This window comes from Nomascus leucogenys, chromosome 1a (genome assembly GCF_006542625.1).
Source record: "Nomascus leucogenys isolate Asia chromosome 1a, Asia_NLE_v1, whole genome shotgun sequence".
In the NCBI taxonomy this organism is placed as follows: Eukaryota; Metazoa; Chordata; class Mammalia; order Primates; family Hylobatidae; genus Nomascus; species Nomascus leucogenys.
Window position 1 is genome coordinate 71,940,166 of NC_044381.1, and position 7,778 is coordinate 71,947,943.

A 7,778-nucleotide genomic window follows, 5' to 3' on the forward strand; every position below is an offset into this window, starting at 1 on the left:
GTGTACAATTAAAAGCAGGACTGGGCACAGTAGTTCACGCCTGTCATCTCAGCACTTAGGGAGGCCAAGGTGGGAGGATCACTTGAGCCCAAAATTTCGAGACCAGCCTGGGCAACATGGTGAGATCTTGTCTCTACAAAAAATAGAAAAACTTAGTCTGGTGTGGTGGCATGTGCCTGTAGTTCCAGCTACTTGGGAACCTGAGGTGGGAGGATCACTTGAGACTGGGAAGTTGGGGCTGCAGTGAGCCGTGATCACACCATTGCACTCCAGCCTGGGTGACAGAGCGAGACTCCTGTCTCAAAAAAATAAAATAAAATAATAAAAATGAATAAATAAATAAATTAATTAATTTAATTAAAAACGTTGACTGTTCCAACTGTTGGTGAGGATGTAGACAACAGAATGCTCATACACTACTGGTGGGAATGTAAAATGGTACAACCAATTGGAAAACAATTTGTCAGTTTCTTAAAAAGTTAAACATATACCTACCTAATGACCCACTCATTCTACTCCCAGGAGGAATATAAGTAGCAATGGTCTTCGACTTACAATGTGGTTACATCCCAATAAACCCATCATAAATTGAAAATATTGTAAGTTGAAAATGCATTTAATACACCTAACCTACCAAACACCATAACTTAGTCTTGCCTACCTTAAATGTGCTTAGAACACTTACATTAGCCTACAGTTGGGCAAAATCATCTAATACAAAGCCTATTTCATAATAAAATGTTGAATATCTTATGTAAATTACTGAATACTGTACTGAAAGTGAAAACCAGAATGAATGTATGAGTACTTGAAGGACAGTTTCTACTGAATGCATATTGCTTTCCCACCATTGTAAAGTTGAAAAATCGTAAGTCAAATCAATGTTAAGTCAGAGATCATTTGTGTATGTCCATACAAAGACTTATATATAAATGTTTATAGAAGTTTTATATCTAATATCTCCGAACTGGAAACAGCGCAAAATGTCCATTAATAGGTAAGTGGGCAAACAAATTTTGATATAGCCAAACAATGGAATACTACTTAGTAACTGATACTCTAAACAACATGAATGAATCTCACAACATAGCTGAATAAAGAAAGCCAAAAGAAGGGTATATACTATATTATTCCAATTATATAATAAGATTCTAGGAAATGCAAGCTAATCTGTAGAAACAGATAGTAGATAGTGTTACCTGAGGACAAAGAAGGGGATTATAAACAGGTATAAGAAAACTTTGGCCGGGCGCAGTGGCTCACGCCTGTAACCTCAGCACTTTGGGAGGTCGAGGTGGGTGGATCACCTGAGGTCAGGAGTTCAAGACCAGCCTGACCAACATAGTGAAACCCCATCTCTACTAAAAATACAAAATTAGGGCCGGGTGCAGTGGCTCATGCCTGTAATCCCAGCACTTTGGGAGACCGAGCGGGCAGATCACGAGGTCAGGAGATCGAGACCATCCTGGCTAACACAGTGAAACCCTGTCTCTACTAAAAATACAAAACATTAGCCAGGCGTGGTGGCAGGTGCCTGTAGTCCCAGCTACTCGGGAGGCTGAGGCAGGAGAATGGCGTGAACCTGGGAGGTGGAGCTTGCAGTGAGCCAAGATCAGGCCACTGCACTCCAGCCTGGGCAACAGAGTGAGACTCTGTCTCAAAAAAAAAAAAAAAATTAGCCGGGCATGGTGGCAGACACCTGTAATCCTAGCTACTTGGGAGGCTGAAGCAGGAGAATCACTTGAACCCGGGAGGTGGACATTGCAGTGGGTCAAGATCATACCACTGCACTCCAACCTGGGTGACAGAGCGAGACTCCAGCTCAGAAAAAAAAAAAAAAATTAGCTGGGCATGGTGGCAGGCGCCTGTAATCCCAGCTACTTGGGAGGCTGAAGCAGGAGAATCACTTGAACCCAGGAGGTGGAGGTTGCAGTGTGCAGAGATTGTACCACTGCACTCCAACCTGGGCAACATAGCGAGACTCCATCTCAAAAAAAAAAAAGAAAAGAAAAAGAAAACTTGTAGGGGTTATGGATATGTTCATTAACTTGATTATGGTGATAGTTTCATGGGTGTATACACGTCAAAACATGATATTCTATACTTTAAATGTGTTCACTTTATACTGCATTGTCAATTACTTCAATAAAATGGTCTTAAAAATCAGAGAATAGAGTTTTCCAAAATAAATGGAGCATCTATTTAAAAAATAATAGCTTATATTTATTGAACATTTACTATATGCCAAGCCCTATGCTAGTTGAGAGTTATTACATGAAAGACATTCATCTTCCCAGTAACCTCAGGAGGAAGGTACTACTATTTTTATTAAGTAACTTCCCCAAGTAACTCACTCAAATCACACAAGCCAAATCATACAAGTAGATGCAAAAACAGGATTCAAATCCTGGACCATTTGACTTTACTACCTAAAGTCATAACCACTGTAAGACCTGGTTCTGGGAGACCTAAAAGGAATTTGCACCTCCCTGCAACTTACAAGAGAGTAAATGAAGGTGAAAGAAAAGGAAAATTTAGTGAAGATGAACCTATCCTCTTGTTAGGTTCCTAGCTGGAACACTGACCCAATAGCACTGGCAATGCTCTTGACGTGGGATTCTGTCAGGCCACTGGGGCAGTGGGAGGAAGGGAAGTCACTATCCAGACTGAAGGAGGACAAACTATGTGTGCTTGGTCCAGGTGAGCTCATCACTCAGGGCTCCAGCTTTTTCTGCCCATGGTAAAGACATTCAGAAGCAACTGAAGAAACATTTCAGCAATTCCAAGACAGGTTTTTAATTGAAAGCCCTAAGGTTTAGAACCTGGGAAGAGTGCTTTCACTGTTCAGAATTCCCATTTCCTCATCTCTAAGATGGGGAAGTGGAACTAGATGTTGCCGTGGTTCCTCCTAGGTTTCATATGCTTTCATGCCTGTTTTTATGGTTTTTCCCAAAGCATATAAAGGCTCTGATGGGCATCTATGAAATGTCTAGTAGAGTGACTATACCCTTAGCGGCTCTGCTGACTACAGGAAAATGTACTGAGCTTACAAAGCAGCATCATTAAATAACTAAAAAGAAAATCATTATGTTTGGATGCCTTTATGTTAATAGTTACTTTTCTGATTATAAAAGTAATATAGGTTAATTATAGACATTTTAGAAAATACAGACTGTGAGGGAAGAGTTAACACAGCAGGTCAGGTTGCATAACCTTGCTGGTCTCCAAGGGATCCATGATTAACCCGTGGCCAATCACTGGGAATATGGTCCTTAGAGAGTTCTTTGTGTTATTGATTGGTGATTTTGTTATATACAACTGGAGTATCGAACCATGCCATACTGGTTTGTCAGGTTGCTTTCCGTAAACACCAAGATTGAGGTTTCATTGTTAGGGTCCTGAGTTTTGCTTGCCATGGCTAATTGCATAGCAGGATATACTTACATTACCAGCTCCTCATAAAAGCCTTGGACTCTGAGATTCTGACAGGCTTTCACAGGCAAAGACATTCCACACATGTCCCTGTAGTTAACTGCTCGAGACAGCGAGTACTCCTGTGTGGCCTCAGACAACGAAAAACATTGGAAACCTGTGTTGAACCTCTCTGGACCCTGCTGATGCACGTCTTTTTCCTGCTGCTTTTGCTATGTATACTTTGCTATAATAAACCTTAGTAGTGAGTATATAACCTGCCATTGGTTCTTTTTTAAAATTTATTTTTGAGATAGGGTCTTGCTCTGCCACTCAGGCTGGAGTACAGTGGCACGATCTTGGCTCACTGCAGCCTCAACCTCCCAGGTTCTAGTGAGCCTATTACCTCAGCCTCCCGAGTAGCTGGGACCACAGGTGTGTGGCACCACACCTAATTTTTTGTAGAGACAGGGTTTTGCCATTTTGCCCAGCCTGGTCTCGAACTTCTGGGCTCAAGCAATCCACCCTCCTTGGCTTCCTGAAGTACTGGGATTTCAGACATGAGTCACCATGCCTGGCCAACCAGTGAGTCTCTTCAGTCCTTCTGGTGCATTGCTGAATTAAACGCAAAGAAAAAAGAAAATATAAATGGCCAGGCACGGTGGCTCACGCCTGTAATCCCAGCACTTTGGGAGGTGGAGGCGGGCGGATCGCGAGGTCAGGAGATTGAGACCATCCTGGCTAACACAGTGAAACTCCCTCTCTACTAAAAATACAAAAAAAATTTAGCTGGGCACGGTGGCGTGCGCCCGTTGTCCCAGCTGCTGGGGGGGCTGAGACAGGAGAATGGCGTGAACCCAGGAGGCAGAGCTTGCAGTGAGCCGAGATCACGCCACTGCACTCCAGCCTGGGTGACAGAGCAAGACTCCATCTCAAAAAAAAAAAAAAAGAAAAAGAAAAAAGAAAAAGAAAATATAAATGAACCCAAATCCCTTCATCTAGAGATAACCATTTGGCTAGATGTAAAAATAGGTTTTGACCAGCCAAATTTTCTTAAAGTCCTTCTAAATTGTTAGGAAGCAAACAAACCTGCCAATTTTATTGATTATAAAAAGTTGCACTGTGGAGTACGGATTAAGTTTTATGGAAATCCCCATATTAAGACTTAAAAAAAGGCCGGGCACAGTGGCTCACACCTGTAATCTCAGCACTTTGGGAAGCCGAGGCGGGTGGATCACGAGGTCAGGAGATCGAGACCATCCTGGCTAACACGGTGAAACCCCGTCTGTACTAAAAATACAAAAAATTACCCGGGCATGGTGGGCGGGCAACTGTAGTCCCAGCTACTCGGGAGGCTGAGGCAGGAGAATGGCGTGAACCCAGTGCGTCCGGAATTGGTTCCTTCCCATGGGTTCTCAGTCTCTCTGACTTCAAGAATGAAGCCACAGACCCTCATGGTGAGTGTTACAGTTCTTAAAGATGGTGTGTCCGGAGTTTGTTCCTTCAGATGTTCAGATGTGTCTGGAATTTCTTCTTTCTGGTGGGTTCGTGGTCTTGCTGACTTCAGGAGTGAAGCCACAGACCTTTGCAGACCTTCACAGTGAGTGTTACAGCTCACAATGGTAGTGCAGACCTAAAGAGTGAGCAGCAGCAAAATTTATTGTGAAGAACAAAAAGAACAAAGCTTCCACAGCATGGAAGGGAAGCCAAGCGGGTTGCCACTGCCGACTTGGGTGGCCAGCTTTTATTCCCTTATTTGGCCATGCCCACATCCTGCTGATTGGTCCATTTTACAGAGTGCTGACTGGTCCATTTTAGAGTGCTGATTGGTGCATTTACAATCCTTTAGCTAGACACAGAGCGCCGATTGGTGCATTTACAATCCTTTAGTTAGACACAAACGTTCTCCAAGTCCCCACCCCACCCAGAAGCTCAGCTGGCTTCACCTCTTACCAAGAGGTGGAGCTTGCTGTGAGCCGAGATCATGCCACTGCACTCCAGCCTGGGTGACAGAGTGACTCCGTCTCAAAACAAAACAAAACAAAACAAAACAAAAACTTTATTGTTTTAAATGACTACCAAGATGTACTGAAGTTGCCTTTGTGACATAATAATGCTTTCGTTGATGAGTTTGTCCTCAATTTGGAATTTGGAACCCTTTTTTTTTTGCTCTACACTTTCAGAGAAACTTCTCTAGTAAAAAACTACAGAAATGATCCCTAAAAGTATAGTCTTGGAAACCAACTTTTAAATTTGATTGATTCCTATGGGAAGAGATAGGACACTTTAGAAGAAATGTGTGATATACATTTATAATATACCCCAGGAATAGGTTGTAGTGAAAAACAGATGCTGCCTGTGTCTGTACCTGAGAGTTTTGGGAGAGAAATGTGGGGGAGGAAAGTGAACTAAACTAGCTAGCTTTCCTCACTTTGTAAATTACCCTTCTGTGACAGCTTCCCACAATAATTTTAGTAACTACTAACTTTTTATTGACTACCTACTCTGAGTGAGATACTATTCTAAGTGGACATGTTTTCTTGTTTAATCTTTACAACAGCCTATTCAGCAAATACTATTTTTTTTTTTCTTTTTTTGAGACAGGGTCTCACTTTGTCGCCCAGGCTGGAGTGCTGTAGCACAAAAACGGCTCACTGCAGCCTCCACCTCCTGGGCTCAAGTGGTTCTCCCGCCTCAGTCTCCTGAGTAGCTGGGACTACAGGCATTGTGCCACCATGCCCAGCTAATTTTTGTATTTTTTGTAGAGAGGGGTTTCGCCATGTTGCCCAGGCAGGTCTCGAATTCCTGAGCTCAAGCAATCCGCCTCCCTCAGCCTCCCAAAGTGTTGGGATTACAGGTGTGAGCCACTGTGCCTGGCCAAATGCTACCATTTTCTCCCTTACACAAATGAAGAAACCAAGACTAAGCATGATTAAGTAAAAGTTCATGAAACTAGTAAGTGGGGTGGGGCTGGGACTTAAACTGGAACCCAGAAGGTCAACTGCTATACATCAGGTCCCTTGATAGTTATTTAAATATGTCACTGACACAAAATAGGTTTTGGAGTTGGGTTTTGTATCAGTTAGGGTTCTCCAGAGAAACTGAACATATAGGGATACACACACACACACAGTCAGATTTATTTTAAGGAATTGACTAACCCAGTTGTGCAAACTGGTAAGTCTGGAATCTGCAGAACAGGCCAGCTTGCCAGAAATTCAGGGAAAAGTTAGTGTTGCCATCTTAAATTCAAAATCTTCCCTCTGGAAACTCAGGTAGGGTTTCTATATTTCAGTCTTGAGGCAGAATGGATTTTTTTCCAGGAAACCTCAGTCTTTGTTCTTAAGGCCTTCAACTTAGTGGATGAAGCCAACCCACATTATAAAGGGTAATTTGCTTTACTCAGAGTCTACTGATTTAAATATTCATCACATCTAAAACAATATCTTCAGCCAGGCGCGGTGGCTCATGCCTGTAATCCCAGCACTTTGGGAGGCCAAGGCAGGTGTATCATGAGGTCAAGAGATCCAGACCATCCTGGCCAACAGGGTGAAACCCCGTCTCTACTAAAAATACAAAAAAAAAAAAAAAAAAAAATTAGCCGGGTGTGATGGCACACACCTGTAGACCCAGCTACTCGGGAGGCTGAGGCAGGAGAATTGCTTGAATCCACGAGGTGGAGGTTGCAATGAGCTGAGATCATGCCACTGCACCCCAGCCTGGCAACAGAGCGAGACTCCATCTCAAAAAAACAAAAAGCAAACAAACAAAAAAAACAGTATCTTCTCAGCAACATCTAGACTAGTGTTTGACCAAACGACTGGGCACCCTAGCCTAGCCATGTTGATGCATAAAATCAGCCGTCATGGATTTCATTTTTCCTCTTGGAAGAGAAAGGGGAGGATGAATCCTCAAATGTGATTCACTCAAGACTGATAATAACCCCAAGATGAGCCTGCCGCAAGTGAAAAACCAGTCTCATGAGTTGGCAATCCTTTAGCCACAGCCATGCAAGTGTAGCATTGGTCAGAAGAGGGCACTGCCTCCTACTTGTATGACTATGTACGTGGAAACCAATAGGATGGATGAGATTTGGACACTACTTTCAATTAATTACTTTTTTTTTTGAGATGGAATTTCGCTCTTGTCGCCCAGGTTGGAGTACAATGACGCAATCTTGGCTCACAGCAACCTCTGCCTCCCGGGTTCAAGCAATTATCCCACTTCAGCCTCCCGAGTAGCTGGAATTACAGGCATGCACCACCATGCCCAGCTAATTTTGTATTTTAGTAGAGACAGGGTTTCTTCATGTTAGTTAGGCTGGTCTCGAACTCCCAACCTCAGTTGATCTGCCTGCCTCGGCCTAA

General features: G+C 43.1%; 1 pseudogene; it reads right to left on the bottom strand.

The window, feature by feature from the left end:
• Nucleotides 1-5,564: 5,564 nt before the first annotated feature.
• Nucleotides 5,565-5,646, bottom strand: LOC115836169 (annotated as a pseudogene).
• Nucleotides 5,647-7,778: the final 2,132 nt, after the last annotated feature.